The 16,986-nt window shown below is 44.4% G+C and overlaps 1 protein-coding gene across 1 annotated transcript in view; it reads right to left on the bottom strand.

Moving 5' to 3' along the window:
* Positions 1-16,986, bottom strand: part of RNFT2 (ring finger protein, transmembrane 2) — a 145,476-nt gene that overhangs the window by 48,981 nt on the left and 79,509 nt on the right. The gene's annotated exons all lie outside the window — the stretch shown is intronic.

Here is a 16,986-nt window from a genome sequence, read left to right as displayed (position 1 = left end):
CAGCCGATGGCCCTGTCCTCAGGAAGGAGTAAGCTCTGTGGAGATCTTCCCACGCCCACGCTTTCCTGGGGGGGCGGGGCTTATCACGGCCGTGGGGGGGGGAGGCATGCCCCCTTCTGTGATTAGCAGTTCACCATCTATAGACATTGTGCATACAGAGCCTGGTGTGGGCGGGGACAGCTCACTGAGCTCTGCTGCATTGCTAAATGTAAAAACTCAGTTTACTGGAAGCAGAATTGACAGAATCAAAGTAATACATCGTCTGAATCAGGGTCTATGTCTCTACATTATGCTGCTCTCAGATGAGGTAGCAAAAGCCCGCTGACAAATTCCCTTTAACAAATTAGAAAAATGTCTGAATTGTTTGGGTTATCTGAAATAAAGAATAAATGACAGTCACTCTTTACTGCTGGGACTGCATACTTTTGCACAAAATGAACAGAAATACCTTGCACCATTTCACTAATGTCATCATTTTCTCTAGGAAAAAAAGTTTTCCCCCAGATTTTGGACGTCCTTCCTATGTCTCCTCCGAGACTTCACAAACATTACAACTGAATATCTGGATTCCTGGGAGATTATCTCTGTACTGGTTATAAATAAGTAAAAAAAAAAATAAAAATATATAGAACTCAAAATGACCAATTTAGAACAGAAAAGTGAATAAACTAAGCAACACCTAATACAATGGCTAGTGGAAGCAGATTGCGGTCATTTCTGTAGGGATAATCCTAGGCTTCAGCTTCGGCTACTTTCACACATCAGTTTTTTGGCATCAGGCACAATCTGGCGTGTGCCTCATGCAACGGATCCAGCGCAGAATATGCAAAAATGGATACGCCTGATCCTTTTTTTTGACTGATCCGTTTCGTCCGTTTTTTGCCGGATCCATTTTTTACAATAAATTGAAGCATGCGCAGTTTAAAAAAAACGGATCCAGAGGCCGCATCCGGTTTTTGCCACATCACGCCGGATCCGGCGTCCATAGGCTTCCATTGTAAATCATGCCGTATCGCGCCGGATCTGGCGCAATGCGTTTTTTAGTCAGAGACAAAAAACGTTACAAGAGACGTTCTATCCGGCCGCCGCATTAGCCAATTAGCAAAAAAGCCGGATGCAACGCAACGTCATCCAGCACAATCCGGCGCTAATACAAATCAATAAGTAAAAAATGGGTCCGGCGCCGGATCCAGTTTATCCGTTTTTTTCCGGATTGTGCCTGATGGAAAAAAAACAGATGTGTGAAAGTAGCCATAAAGAATAAATCAGCTTTGACCACTCCTTGCACTACCAACAGTGTGTACCGGTGAGACGCCAGCACCTTCATCTAGGGCAATGGCTTCCATTTCCTTTCCAGAAGTACAGCTTGGTAGGGAGAAGAAGAGAGAAGACTTATTTCCTTTTTATGCTTACATCTTCTAAATTTCTGCATGACACAGATCTGCAAAGTATTTGAAGAGATGAATATATTCATGTGAAGGACATCACTTTGTGGATGTCTATGGATCATTAAACAACTCATACAAGCGCATGCCTTCATTTCTGTTGTCCTTATCCAGCGGAAGGACAAATGCAGTTTGTAAGAAGGTAAAATGAAGTTGTAAAAAAAAAAGAATAGTTTAATAGGAAAAAATAAATAAAAAATCGGTCAGCATTCTATACTACTACATTTAGGCAAAACATTTAAGTTGTTTTAATGTTATTAGCAGATCTGAATTTGTTAGGTGGAATTGCATTATTAGGGTACGTTTTCATGGGGCAGAAATGCTATAAATTTTGGTTTAGAGTTTGCCAGATTTTTACCCTTCCAAAGTTGTGCATGAGCGCGGTGCATCCCCACGGAGTGGATAATATCCGCAGCGTAGTGTTCTGTGGTGAGGATTACCAATGTATGTTGCTTTGCAAAGGGTGAAATATGCAACGTCATCACCACAGTGATATTAGCGGCAGGGTTTATTCTTCAGATTTAGCTGTCAGCCCACTGTGGGGCTATATCCTCAGGACTTAATCAGTGCTCTATGTTTTTTTTTTTTCTTTAGAAATAGAACATGTACCCATTAGCACGTGGATATGTTGACTTGTCCGCAAAAAACCCCCCCCAAAAAAACGAACAACGGAGACATGCCCGTTTTTGATCAATGTTGAGGAACAAACTGAAAAAATAGATAACCCACAGATATCATGTCTCGCAGCCTAAGGGTACCTTCACACTTAGCGATGCAGCAGCGATCCGACCAGCGATCTGACCTGGTCAGGATCGCTGCTGCATCGCTACATGGTCGCTGGTGAGCTGTCAAACAGGCAGATCTCACCAGCGACCAGTGAACAGCCCCCAGCCAGCAGCGACGTGCAAGCGACGCTGCGCTTGCACGGAGCCGCCGTCTGGAAGCTGTGGAGACTGGTAACTAAGGTAAACATCGGGTATGGTTACCCGATGTTTACATTAGTTACCAGTGTGAGCAGGGAGCAGGGAGCCGCGCACACTGAGCGCTGGCTCCTTGCTCTCCTAGCTACAGTACACATCGGGTTAATTAACCCGATGTGTAATGCAGCTACATGTGCAGAGAGCAGGGAGCCGCGCACACTGAGCGCTGGCTCCTTGCTCTCCTAGCTGCTGTACACATCGGGTTAATTAACCCGATGTGTACAGCAGCTACATGTGCAGAGAGCCGGAGCCGGCAGCACAGGCAGCGTGAGAGCTGCAGAGGCTGGTAACTAAGGTAAATATCGGGTAACCACCTTGGTTACCCGATGTTTATCTTGGATACAGCTTACCTCAGCTGTCAGACGCCGGCTCCTGCTCCCTGCTCGCTTCATTTGTCGCTCTCTTGCTGTCACACACAGCGATCTGTGTGTCACAGCAGGAGAGCGGCTTTGAAGAAAACGAACCAGGGCTGTGTGTAACGAGCAGCGATCTCGCAGCAGGGGCCAGATCGCTGCTCAGTGTCACACACAGCGAGATCGCTAATGAGGTCACTGCTGCGTCACAAAAAGCGTGACTCAGCAGCGATCTCGGCAGCGATCTCGCTGTGTGTGAAGCACCCCTAAAGCTAACACGGGCAAGTGTAATCCGATCACAATGAGGAGTGTTGACGTTCCTGACGTCATCACTCATCATAGTCGCCGGGCCATGCAGAGCACAGCATCAGCTGGGAGTGGCTGCTCAATACCTTAGGAGGCTCGTTCTGAGTCTACATAGCCTTTCATCTCTGTATTCGAGGAACGATGTGGGAACCTCAGGATTATGTTGAATATGGGAATTTTGTTTTCTAATAAATTGGTGAATGAGGGACAGTATTGTGTTTTGATTTTTCTCTTTTCATTCAATTCAGGATTTCTTCCCTGGACTACGTCGGATTTCTTGGACTACGTCGGAACTGCATTGTTTTTGTTTATTGGGTTAGTAATGGGGTTACTGATAGACCCTTCTCCATTACTATCCCCTGGGTTTGATGTTGGTTGACATTACACAGCTGACATCAACCCCAACTACCATTACCCTAATTGCCACCGCACAAGAGCAAATCGAGAAGAGCTGAGGTGAAGCGCCAGAATTGACGCATCCAATATGATTCTCCACTTCTGGGGCAGCTGCAGGCTGGTATTTTTAGGCTGGGAAGGGCTCAATAACCATGGACCTTCCCAGCCTGATATTAGCTCGCAGCTATCTGCTTTACCATTGCTGGTTATCAAAAAAAGAGGGGACCCCAGATTGTTTTTTTGTATTATTTATTTATTAGGTTAAACCAGGCTAAACACCCTTTAGTGCCACATAAAAGGCACTAATGGGTGCAAGTGTATAATACGTAGGGGCTTGTGACATATGGCTGTAGGATATCTAGGTTTAGATTTGATTGCGTTATTATTTCTGACAACTAGCAAGAATGTAAAAAGTATTCTGAATTTAGAAATGCAATCCATACGGATGGTATACACATGACGTAAGGATGCTAGACAAGAAAAAAAAATAAATAAAAAGTAATTGCATTGCACTCGCATGTCATATGCAATAACAAATGGCATGTCACTTGTCCCACTTCTCGGGATGAGTATTGGAGTATTATTTATACGTTAGTTGGAGTGAGGCCTACGGCATAAAAGGATAGCACAAAAATGGATCTCTACTGGATTGAGCACACAATTGAAAAGTGGTTTGGTTTGCTTTTTTTCTTCTGCAAAAATAAAAAGCTGAAAATGTGAATAAAGCCATGTTCATACAGAGCATTTTTTTGCTGCACATTTTATGGTAGAAAGAAGCTGCATTTTTCAGAAATCTCATGCACACACTTGTTTTTTTTTCCTGACAATTTGAGAACTGCAGCATTTTTTAAATCAGCTTTTTTTCACCCATAGAAAGTAATGAAAAGTGCAAAAACAAGTGCAGAAAACAGGTTTTGCTGCGTTTATGGCATATAAAACTAATGCTGGGTTTACACACTGAGACTTTCTAGCGATCCAACCTGCGATCTCAACCTAGCCGGGATCGCTACAAAGTCTCTGGTGAGCTGTCAAACAGGCAGACCTGGCCAAAGACCTAACAGCGATCCGGACCTGCAGAGCGACTAGCTGGTCGTTGGGGACAGCAGGTGAACTTCACCCGACTTCATTTAATGCCGCGCGGCCCTGTGTGCCGTGTAAATAAATAAATAATTAAAAAATCCGGCGTGCGGTCCCCCCCTATTTTAATACCAGCCAGATAAAGCCATACGGCTGCATGCTGGTATTCTCAGGATGGGGAGCCCCACGTTATGGGGAGCCCCCCAGCCTAACAATATCAGCCAGCAGACGCCCAGAATTGCCGCATTCATTAGATGTGACAGATCTGGGACTGTACCCGGCTCTTCCCGATTTGCCCTGGTGCGTTGGCAAATCGGGGTAATAAGGAGTTAGTGGCAGCCCATAGCTGATAGGTTTCACACACTGCAATGTCGCTGGGGAGGTCGCTGTAACGTCACAAAACCGGTGACGTTACAGCGATGTCGTTTGCGATGTTGCAGTGTGTAAACCCAGCTTAACTTACATCTGGCCTTGAACCAAGTTGTACTGCAGCGTATATGAACTGTACAGGATTACTAAAATCATTATAATAATATTGAAAAAAAAAAATAAAAATCACAAAAAATAAATAAATAAATCACCCTAAAAATAAAATATAAAATAAAATTCTGGAACACATTTTAGACTGAAGTTTAGAAAATATGGACAGTAAAATAGTGCTACCTTGTAAAACACCAGTGGTGTAGTTATCTGATATGGCGCACTGTGGAGAGTTAATAAAAGCCTCCCATTATAGTTGCTTAGTCCGATGCTGATTTCATCTGAAAAAGATGAATCCTTCATGTGAGACAAAGCCTTGGTGAGAATCTGGGGTGCCTTTCCTCCCTATCATCCACTAGCAAGATGACAAGGATTAATGACTGCTCCCATTTGTCGGTAGATGGTGGTGGGGGATGCGGAGCGACTCTCAACCTTTTCCGATGAAGCAATTTATCTCAGGAGAGATCATTCCTGTCTGTTCAGCTTTAGCATATTAATTTTCTCCAAAAACAAAAAAGATGCTAAAAGAAAGGGAGAAAGGAGGGGGCGCTAAGCTTGGAGCGGGGCCAGGCACAAATGAAGAGCTGCCTGGCTGCATTCCTTGTGTGCCAAAAGTTAATTGATCTGCCGGTGGCACTTGTCTGCCAATGATAAGCTGGGAATTGTGAACCAATAAGAACTCCCAATGACTGAACTTCACAGGGGCCAGGCCTACTTACAAGACAAAAGGTTATTACTATTCCGCAGCACGGCCTTCCTAACAACTAACAAAACTTCAGACTGCTTTATGTAGAAGTAATAACGATAACATTTGCACTTAAAACAGTCTTAAAATGGCTCCACCAGGATACTTTTATTCCTCCTTATACATATCTTTACGATTTAACCCTTATTGGCCTAAATGTAGCTTTTAGAGCACTACCCAATGAGAAGGTCAAGTCAAGGTTACATACTTATCCTACATATTTAAGCAATTTGGTTGGTACTGCCCTGGTCCAATGTCCTCTATGGTCCTCCGCGGCAGTCTGTTATCCTTTCAGCATCCTTAGTGCCTATGGCTGCGTAAGAGGCCATGTGAGCTCATGGTGTGGGCTGTGCTGTGACGTCATGATATTGTGGAGTCTACGGTTTGTACTGCCCTGGACCAATGTCCTGTATGGTCCTCCGTGGCAGTCTGCTTTCCCTTCGGCATCCTTAGCGCCTATGGCTGCCTATTAGGCCTTGTGAGCTCATAGCGTGGGTTGTGCCGTGACATCAAGATATTGTGGAATCTACTGTTTGTACTGCCCTGGACCAATGTCCTATATGGTCCTCCGGGGCAGTCTGTTTCCCCTTCTGAATCGGCATCCTTGGTGCCTATGGCTGCGTAAGAGGCCTTGTGAGCTCATGGTGTGATGTCATGATATTGTGGAGTCTACTGTTTGTACTGCCATGGCCAATTTCCTGTATGGTCATCCGCAGCAGTCCGTTTGCCTCTCTGCATACGGCATCCTTAGCGCTTATGGCTGCGTATTAGACCTTGTGAGCTCATGGCGTGGGTTGTGCTCTGACGTCATGATGTTGTGGAGTCTACTATGCATCAGATGCGCTCCGTATGCCGGGCATAGAAGTAAAAAATGGTTGCCACAGAGGATCGACCTGTACCCCAGTCTAAGGTAGAGCAAATCAAATTGCTCATCTTTATGTGTATTATAAAAAAAATACCATGTAAATTAGATTTAGAAGTGCCAGACTGACCACATGTAATGGCCATCTTCCTCAGGTCACATCCAAGCTAAATGCGTGTGACAGTAAATAGTGGAAATGTCGCCACATGCATTTGTGTAAGCAGGTCCACATAATCTTGGTGGCATCAAGTGATAATCTTATGACATTACATGATGCGCTGGTCTCAGGGGTTCAGATTTTACTACATCTACAAGGCATATGAAATATCTGTCCGAATCTACGCTGCCTTGAAAAAGTATTCATTCATACCACGTGAACTTATCCACGTTACACCCACATACAATTATTTCATTAGGATTTATATGGTATACCAACACCAAGTAGCAAGTACAGTATTTGTGGTGTAAACAAAATGATACAGTGCTGGCCAAAAGTATTCGCACCCCTGCAATTCTGTCAGATAATACTCAGTTTCTTCCTGAAAATGATTGCAATCACAAATTCTTTGCTATTATTATCTTCATTTAATTTGTCTTCAATGAAAAAAAAAATAAAAAATTGTCATAAAGCCAAATTGGATATAATTCCACACCAAACATAAAAAAGGGGGTGGACAAAAGTATTGGCACTGTTTGAAAAATCATGTGATGCTTCTCTAATTTGTGTAATTAACAGCACCTGTAACTTACCTGTGGCACCTAACAGGTGTTGGCAATAACTAAATCACACTTGCAGCCAGTTGACATGGATTAAAGTTGACTCAACCTCTGTCCTGTGTCCTTGTGTGCACCACATTGAGCATGGAGAAAAGAAAGAAGACCAATGAACTGTCTGAGGACTTGAGAATCCAAATTGTGAGGAAGCATGAGCAATCTCAAGGCTACAAGTCCATCTCCAAAGACCTGAACGTTCCTGTGTCTACGGTGCGCAGTGTCATCAAGAAGTTTAAAGCCTATGGCACTGTGGCTAACCTCCCTAGATGTTGAAGGAAAAGAAAAATTGAAGAGAGATTTCAACGCAAGATTGTGCGGATGGTGGATAAAGAACCTCGACTAACATCCAAACAAGTTCAAGCTGCCCTGCAGTCCGAGGGTACAACAGTGTCAACCCGTACTATCCGTCGACGTCTGAATGAAAAGGGACTGTATGGTAGGATACCCAGGAAGACCCCACTTCTTACCCCGAGACATAAAAAAGCCAGGCTGGAGTTTGCCAAAACTTACCTTAGAAAGCCTAAAACGTTTTGGAAGAATGTTCTCTGGTCAGATGAGACAAAAGTAGAGCTTTTTGGGAAAAGCCATCAACAGAGTTTACAGGAAAAAAAAAAAAAAGAGGCATTCAAAGAAAAGAACACGGTCCCTACAGTCAAACATGGCAGAGGTTCCATGATGTTTTGGGGTTGCTTTGCTGCCTCTGGCACTGGACTGCTTGACCGTGTGCATGGCATTATGAAGTCTGAAGACTACCAACAAATTTTGCAGCATAATGTAGGGCCCAGTGTGAGAAAAATGGGTCTCCCTCAGAGGTCATGGGTCTTCCAGCAGGGAATGACTCAAAACACACTTCAAAAAGCACTAGAAAATGGTTTGAGAGAAAGCACTGGAGACTACTAAAGTGGCCAGCAATGAGTCCAGACCTGAATCCCATAGAACACCTGTGGAGAGATCTCAAAATGGCAGTTTGGAGAAGGCGCCTTCAAATCTCAGGGACCTGGAACAGTTTGCCAAAGAAGAATGGTCTAAAATTCCAGCAGAGCATTGTAAGAAACTCATTGATGGGGTTACCGGAAGCGGTGGTTCGCAGTTATTTTGGCTAAAGGTTGTGCAACCAAGTATTAGGCTAAGGGTGCCAATATTTTTGTCTGGCCCATTTTTGGAGTTTTGTGTGAAATGATCAATGATTTGATTTTTGTTTCATTCTCTTTTGTGTTTTTTCATTGCAAGCAAAATAAATGAAGATAATAATACCAAAGAATTTGTGATTGCAATCATTTTCAAGAATAAACTGAGTATTATCTGACAGAATTGCAGGGGTGCCAATACTTTTGGCCAGCACTGTACATGTTTTTTTTTTTTTTTTATTATTATTCTTATATTAGAAATATACACTTAAAATTGTGATGTGCATTTGTATTCATCCCCGGTAGTTTGATACCCCTAAATAAAATCATGAACAACTAATCCCCTAATTAGTAAATTGAGTCCACTTATGAGTAACTTATTCTTAGTATATGTACAGCTTTTCTGTGAAGGCCTTTGTTTGAGAACATTAGGGAACAAACCACATAATGAAATTAAGGAACACCCAGGTCAGGGATAAAGTTGTGAAGAAGAGTAAAGCAGGGTTAGGTTATAAAAAAAAATATAATAGCACAAACTGTGAAGATCTTCTAAAGCACTGTTCAATCCATCACCCAACTGCAAACCTAGCAAAACCTGGCGATCCACCTAAAGTGAAATCCCAAGCAAGGAGATCACTAACTATAGAAGCTGCCAAGAGGCCTATGGTCACTCTGGAGGAGCTGTAGAAATACACAAGTAAGGTGGGAGAATCTGTCCACAGGACAACAATTAGTCATATACTCCACAAATCTACCAGTTTTGAAAGCAAGCTATAAGAATTCTTGTTTGCAAAAAATCATGTAGGGGACACAGCAAGCATGTGGAAGAAGATGCTCTGGTCAGATGAGATCAAAGTAGAGAATGTTTTGGGCTAAATGTAAAACACTATGTCAGATCACCCTTTAAACACCATCCCCACTGTCAAACATGGTGGTGGCAGAATCATGCAGTGGGGATGCTTTACTTCAGCAGGGACAGGTGAAGCTGGTCAGAGTTGATGTGAAGATCGATGGCGGTAAATATAGGACACTCCTAGAAGAAAACCTCTTACAGGCTGCAAAATACTTGAAACTGTGGTGTAGGTTCACTGTCCAGCAGGACAACAACCCTAACACACTGCCAGAGCTACAATGGATGGTTTGGATCAAAAGCATATTCATGTGTGTGAATGGCCCAATCACAGTCCACACATAAATCCCATTGAGAATCTGTGGCCAAACTTGAAAATTGCTGCTCACAGACATTCTCTATCCAATCTCACTGAGCAGTTAAAGCCTTTTGTAAAGAAGAATGAGCAAAAACTTCAGCCTCTAGATGTGCCAAGCTGGTAGAGACATCCTATAAAAGCAGTAATTGCAGCAAAAGGTGGTCCTACAAAGTATTGACTCAGGGGAGGCAGAATACAAATGCACATCAGTATATAGTGTTGCTATATATCAAATAAAATCCCAATAAAATACCTTTAAGTTTGTGGGTGTAACATGTAAGCTCCCGGGTATGAATACTTTTTCCAGGCACTGTATTTTGCGATGGATTCAAACTGCTGCAAATATATAATAATGTCGCTAAGATTTCCACCTTTAAGGCCCTGTCACACACAGAGATAAATCTGCAGCAGATCTGTGGTTGTAGTGAAATTGTGGACAATCAGTGCCAGGTTTGTGGCTGTGTACAAATGGAACAATATGTCCATAATTTCACTGCAACCACAGATCTGCCAAAGATTTATCTCTGTGTGTGACGGGGCCTTTATTCTTCTCTAGTTACTAAATTAACTAGGCATAGAAAGCGAGCAGGACGGAATCAAACGTGATTGTGAAGATAGCATTACCAGATTATACTCAATTGTCTGGTTCTGCCAACAAATATAACACCCCCAGTCAATGGATTCTGTGGGGGGTTATGGCCGCTTTACACGCTCCGATATATCTAACGATATGTTGTTGGGGTAACGTCGTTAGTGACGCACATCCGGCCTCGTTTGACATATCGTAGCGTGTAACACAAATGAGCGACTGAACGAGCAAAAATACTCACCCTATCGTTGCTCGTTGACACGTCGCTCATTTTAAAAAAAAAAAATCGAACGTCCTTCTGTTCTCCGGTTGTTCATCGTTCCCAAGGCAGCACACGTCGCTCCGTGTGACACCCCGGGAACGATGAACTGTAGCTTACCTACGGCCGCCAGCAATGCGGAAGGAAGGAGGTGAGCGGGATGTTTACGTCTCGCTCATCTCCGCCCCTCCGCTTCTATTGGCCGGCGGCTGTGTGACGTCGTTGTGATGCTGAATGTCCCTCCCCCTTCAGGAAGAGGATGTTCACCGCCCACAGCGAGGTCGTTCGGGAGGTAACGTGTGACGGGGGTTACCGAGTTTGTGCGACATGGGCAACAAATTGCCCGTATCGCACAAACGATGGGGGCGGGTGCGATCGCACATGCGAACGCACGATAAATTGATACGTGTAAAGCGGCCTTTAGTTTCTGTAATGTGCAGGTCCGACATTGCAAAGATCCATGGGATGAGATAAGGGCCACTGTATATCTCTGGGCTGGATAGACTTTATAGGACTACAGTGTGCACAAACCATCTAGGCCCTGGGCTAAGAGTTCACTTTAAGCAAAAGTTTTTAGGCTACAAATGGAGTTAACTCACGAATAGCCTGCTATATATTATCGCACACAAAATCCGGAGTGCAAGTGACTAAGACGTATACATATAAATGGTAATTATCAGTAAAGTACTAGGCTGACCTACTTTAGTGCCGAAGCAAAGCTTGTTAAGAACCTGGATATTTAGGTCAGAGTACAGTGTATATTAATTCTGTTTAAAACCTAGTGTTAAAAAACTTCCAAATATCAAATGGCAGCGCAAAATCCGCAACAATACTACTGACATGTCATCCTCTCTGTTTTTCAAACCTCAGATCACAGGCACAGCACCCAATAGGTTAATTGTTGCATGCTCCCCAATACAAAGTCAGCTATATGCCCCCTTCTAAATAAGGTGCAATATCAAGCTCCCCAAATACAGTGCCGTCATCTACCTCCCTTACACAGTGCAGGCACATGCCCCTTGTTATATGATGGAGCCATATGCACTATATACAGTACATTGTGGCTTTTTGCGCCCTTCCTATACGGTATAGTATCGCGCCACTCATCTTCACACATACAGTGCCTGGCATATGTGTTTCCATAAACAGTGTGTGACGGGGTCCTTCTCCCATATCACACAATCAACAGAGCGAGAGATGGCTGTACAATCCAAAGAGCATTTATTCCAAGCAAATCAAATGGTCCATAACATAATCCACAAAACACAGTAAAATTAGTCCAGAAATATGAATATAATCCAATAAGCGATAAATGTCCAGGTCTCTCTGAGAAGTCCCAGCTTCTCCCAGAGGTTCAATCCTTCTCACTTCAAGTTCTACAAACAGACTACCAAATCTCCCTGGTAAGCAGAGAGTTTACAGTAGGTGGACTCTAGGCTCACCTCCCCCCACACCCAGGGACAGAAGCGCCTCAAGAGGCTATAACCTTGCACTATAGGGGGTGATTACTTACAAACAATACAATGTACACAGAAGCAGTACAAATAATGGACAGTGAACCAAGCTTAAAATAGGAATCTGTACAGCAAGATACACCTCCCCTATATCCCACCATCACAGTGTCTCTTACGTTTTCACCACTATTCAGTGCCTACTGCATTTTCACATATAGCAAGTTCCTAAGTATGCTTCCCCCATGAGCAGACCACAGCCATCTTCTCTTACGTAAGATACTAACCTAACTAGAGATTGAATCTCCAGGATTTCAATAAGTAAGCGGCAACACTATTAAAGGGAAGCTGCCATCAGTGTTTTCTACTCCATCTGAGAGCAGTGTGATGTAGGGGCACAGACACAGATTCCAGTAATGGGTCACTTACTTTACTGGGTGCTGCAGGTTTTTATTTCCTGCAGATAGAGCAATGCTATGACTGCTGAGCTCTGTATAATTCCACCCATACCACTGAAAGACAACTTTGGCAACTTTCAGCCTATATATAGTGTGTACACAATCAGTGGTGGGGACGTGGTTGGACTATATAGGAGGTTTACTTGTCCTATAGTGATAATCTCCTGCTGATAAAACAATGATTTTACAACAACTGCATCAAGCATCTAAGTGACACTGGAGTGGAGAGAGAAAACAGAAGAGTACATAGGACTGAACCTTGAGGGACATCACCAGCAAGGAAAAGATTGACTGAATGAATGGTCAAAGAGACATACAGAAATGAAGGGAGAGCACTATCCTTCAGGCCAGAGTGAACCATACTGAGAAGGAATCGGAGTTCTACACCATCCAATGGCCCAAAGAGCCCCACTGGCAAACTGTGAAGCCATGTTTCTCTGACAGCCAGGATGAGAGACGAGGAAAAGATCATGAATGATGAGCTTGTTGGTCACGGACAAAGGCATCCAGATCGTACAGGTAAAGAAGTGGAGAAGACACAGCACGAATCGATAACCCTTTTACCATTTACATAGAATAAACAGGTCAGGTCTATATTTGACATCTTGGCTCCTTAGTTCTGCATTACTTCGCTTACCTTTACCTTACGTAATAGGTCAATTTACTCCTTACAGAGTAGTCCATTCAACAGACCACTTAACTGGTTTATAAAGGGAGTCACAGCAGCTTGCATTACATGGTGGTCAGCTACAGGCATCCTCCTGTCCAGCCTAATAGAGCCGCATATTGATTATTCCAGGCCATGAGGTAATGGAGACCGCTATTCTATAGTTAAAATGTTCATTTGCTGCTTTTAATTACTGCATTAGTAGAACGGCTTCTGCTTTACATTCATTGTTTGTAGCTCTATGGAGGTTTACTACGTAAAGAAAAACAAAGTCATCCTTACAGTAAATGCAGTGACTATTAGTGCAGGGTCTATAACAGGACCCCCATCTAATACGTGCCATTTCTAATACTAATCCCTGTGTATCCAACCTTTGGGCCCCTTCAGGCACCGTGTGAGACGTTTGCCTGTGCACCCCCCTTAAAGCCTTAAAGATATGCTTTTTATTAGGTCAAATCATAATGATTTTGCAGAATACCGCACTTGTGAATGCAAACTATACACTAAAGGGGACTTTACACGCTGCAACATCACTAGCGATAGCACCCGTCCACGTCGCTGTTTCGTCATGGGGGTGATCGCTGCCATAGCGAACAATATCGCTACGGCAGCGTCACACGCACATACCTGCTTAGTGACGTCGCTGGAGACACCGAACAATCTCTCCTTTAAGGGTGAGGTTCGTTCACAGCAGCGTCACTAAGCGGCCGACCAATAGCAGAGGAAGGGAGGAGATGAGCGGCCAAAACATGCCGCCCACCTACTTCCTTCCTCATTGACGGTGGACGCAGGTAAGGACATGTTCGTCATTCCTGCGGTGTCACACACAGCGATGTGTGGTGCCGCAGGAACGAGGAACAACCAGCGGCATGCACCCCCAACGATATTATGAAAAGGAGCTACGTGTCAATGATCAACGATTTTTGACGTTTTTGCGAACGTTGATCGTCGCTCCTTGGTGTCACATGCTGCGATGTCCCTAACGACGCCGGATGTGCGTCACTAACGATGTGACCCCGACGATATATCGTTAGCGATGTCGCAGCGTGTAAAGCACTCTGTAGGCTTTGTGCGCACACAGCGTTTTTTTGACGCTGCGTTTTTGGCAGCTAAAAACGCACAAAAACGCATAAGGGTGCTTTACACACAACGATATCGTTAACGAGATATCGTTGGGGTCACGTCGTTAGTGACGCACATCCAGCGTCGTTAGCGATATCGTTGCGTGTGACACCTAGGAGCGACGATCACCAATTGCAAAAGCGTCAAAAATCGTTGATCATTGTCACGTCATCCATTTTCATAATATCGTTGGTTGTTCATGCCGTAGGTTGTTTGTTGTTACTGTGGCAGCACACATCGCTACGTGTGACACCGCAGGAATGAGGAACAACCTCGTACCTGCAGCCTCCCGCAATGAGGAAAAAAGGAGGTGGGCAGGATGTTCATCCCGCTCATCTCCGCTTCAATTGGGCGGCCGCTTAGTGACGTCGCTGTGGCGCCGAACGAACTGCCCCCTTAGAAAGGAGGCGGTTTGCCGGCAACAGCGACGTCGCTAGGCAGGTATGTGTGACGGGTGTTAGCGATGTTGTGCGCCATGGGCAGCAATTTGCCCGTGATGCACAACCGATGGGGGCGGGTACACTCGCTAGCGATATCGCAGCGTGTAAAGTGCCCTATAAAAAACGCACCTGCGGCAAAAACGCGCAAAAAACGCACTGGTAAAAACGCATGCGTTTTTATCACGTTTTGGTGCATTTTTGATCTCTGCGTTTTTCCAATGCATTGCATGGGGGGGGGGGAACGCAGAAAAACGCAGGAAAGAATTGACATGTCCATTTTTTTTTAAGCTCAATACGCAGCTCAAAAAAAAAGTTGTGTGCGGACAGCAAAAATGAAAACTCACATGCCGGCGTCACACGGTACGATCTATCGTGCGATCGCACGATCGACCGTACAAGCCCCCGTCGTTTGTGCTTCACGGGCAATTAGTTGCCTGTGGCACACAAAGTCGTTAACCCCTGTCACACGCACTTACCTCCCGGACAATGTCGCTGTGGGCGGCGAACATCCTCTTCCTGAAGGGGGAGGGACGTTCGGTGTCACAGCGACGTCACACTTCGGCCGCCCAATAGAAGCGGAGGGGCGGAGTTGAGCGGGAAGTAACATCCCGCCCACCTCCTTCCTTCCGTATTGCCGGCGGGACGAAGGTAAGCTGCGTTCGTCGTTCCCGGAGTGTCACACGGAGCGACATGTGCTGCCTCGGAAACTATGAACAATCGGAGCACAGAATGAGGACCGACATTTTGAAAATGAACGACGAGTCAACGAGCAACGATAAGGTGAGTATTTTTGCTCGTTCACAGTCGTTCGGAGGTGTCACACGCTACGACATCTCTAACAATGCCGGATGTGCGTCACGAATTCCGTGACCCCGCGGACATATCGCACGATATATCGTACCGTGTGACGCCTGCAACAGACTTTGTTGAGGAAGCAAAGTCATGCAGTTTTGAGCCCAAAAAAACCGCGAAAAACGCACTGTGCGCACATAGCCTAAGGCTTGTATGAACATTGCCATACATGTATAAAATATCCATAATCAAGCAATCAATGAATTCTTTCACAGGAGGCACCTTGATCAGAAACATTAACTCCATGGTCAATGATGCGTACCTATTGGTCATAAATATGGGTTACCTAGTGCCCCACAACTGATAAACTCATCATACATACAGCACAGTACCAGCGAGGGCAGCAGAAGAAATTCCCTATGAATTGGAGGTTCAAATAATTCAGATCCCTGCAGTTTAACTCTTTAGATGACCCCTTAAAGCAAACTAGTGCATCTAAGTAGTTAGACGGAGGTTGTAATCTACGGCTGTGAAGCATGCCACCCATCATGGCTTCCAAGTTCTATATGTATATACAATATATATGTATATATGCATACACACACACTTTTTAGAATTATTGTTTTTACTGAATGGGACAAGATGGTGTTGAATTGGTATCAAAACATACCATTTAACTTAAAGGGAACCTGTCACATGGAAAAATGCTATTAACTTGCAGATATTGGGTTAATCTCCAGGTTAATAGCATTGTGGACCTGCCCGATGCCTGCACAGTAAACCCCTCTGCCGAGAGGAAAAAAACTTTAATCCTCCCAGCACTGTTCCTGTTTCAGTCACTGTGGCGATACCCAAGCAACTGCATTTTTGTAAAGCAATTATCTCACATAGTACTCACCCTCCCCCAGTCCAGGACTGGATCTCCAACATGTCATTGCTACAGCCAATCAGAGTGCAGTGGCTCTGGTGCCGTAGACTGCCCAAATACTGAGCTCAGTGATCAACTGCAGCGGTGATGTGAGCTGTGGTTGTGAACTCACTCACTGCTGCTCTGGTCTTTGTGTTTTGACTGCACTACCACTGCAGCCGATCACTGAGCTACAGCAGAGCAGAGCCACTGATTGGCTGCAGTGGTAATGCTTGCTGTGGTCATGACATCATTGTTACAGCCAACACAAAGACTGGGAAAATATTGGATCGTGGGAGTTTTTGTTAAATTACAACAGTACAATCGCTTGGGCATCACTTTTGTGACAGTAGTTAACCATCTAAAAGCAATTCAAGAAAGGTTAACGGGGGACATATCTATGTAGTGAGTAAATTATACACAGCAGTTATGCCTAATTTACTTTTGCAGTACTCCCAGAGGGTACCACGTCTATCTAAGCCGACATACACCGGACTGGCTTCCTAATAGAAATACTGCTACCAGGACTACATTTCCCAGGCACCCCT

Source organism: Anomaloglossus baeobatrachus, chromosome 1 (assembly GCF_048569485.1).
Source record: "Anomaloglossus baeobatrachus isolate aAnoBae1 chromosome 1, aAnoBae1.hap1, whole genome shotgun sequence".
NCBI classification, from domain to species: domain Eukaryota; kingdom Metazoa; phylum Chordata; class Amphibia; order Anura; family Aromobatidae; genus Anomaloglossus; species Anomaloglossus baeobatrachus.
Note: the sequence above shows the minus strand (reverse complement) of the source record. Positions and strands in the feature narration are given on the sequence as shown.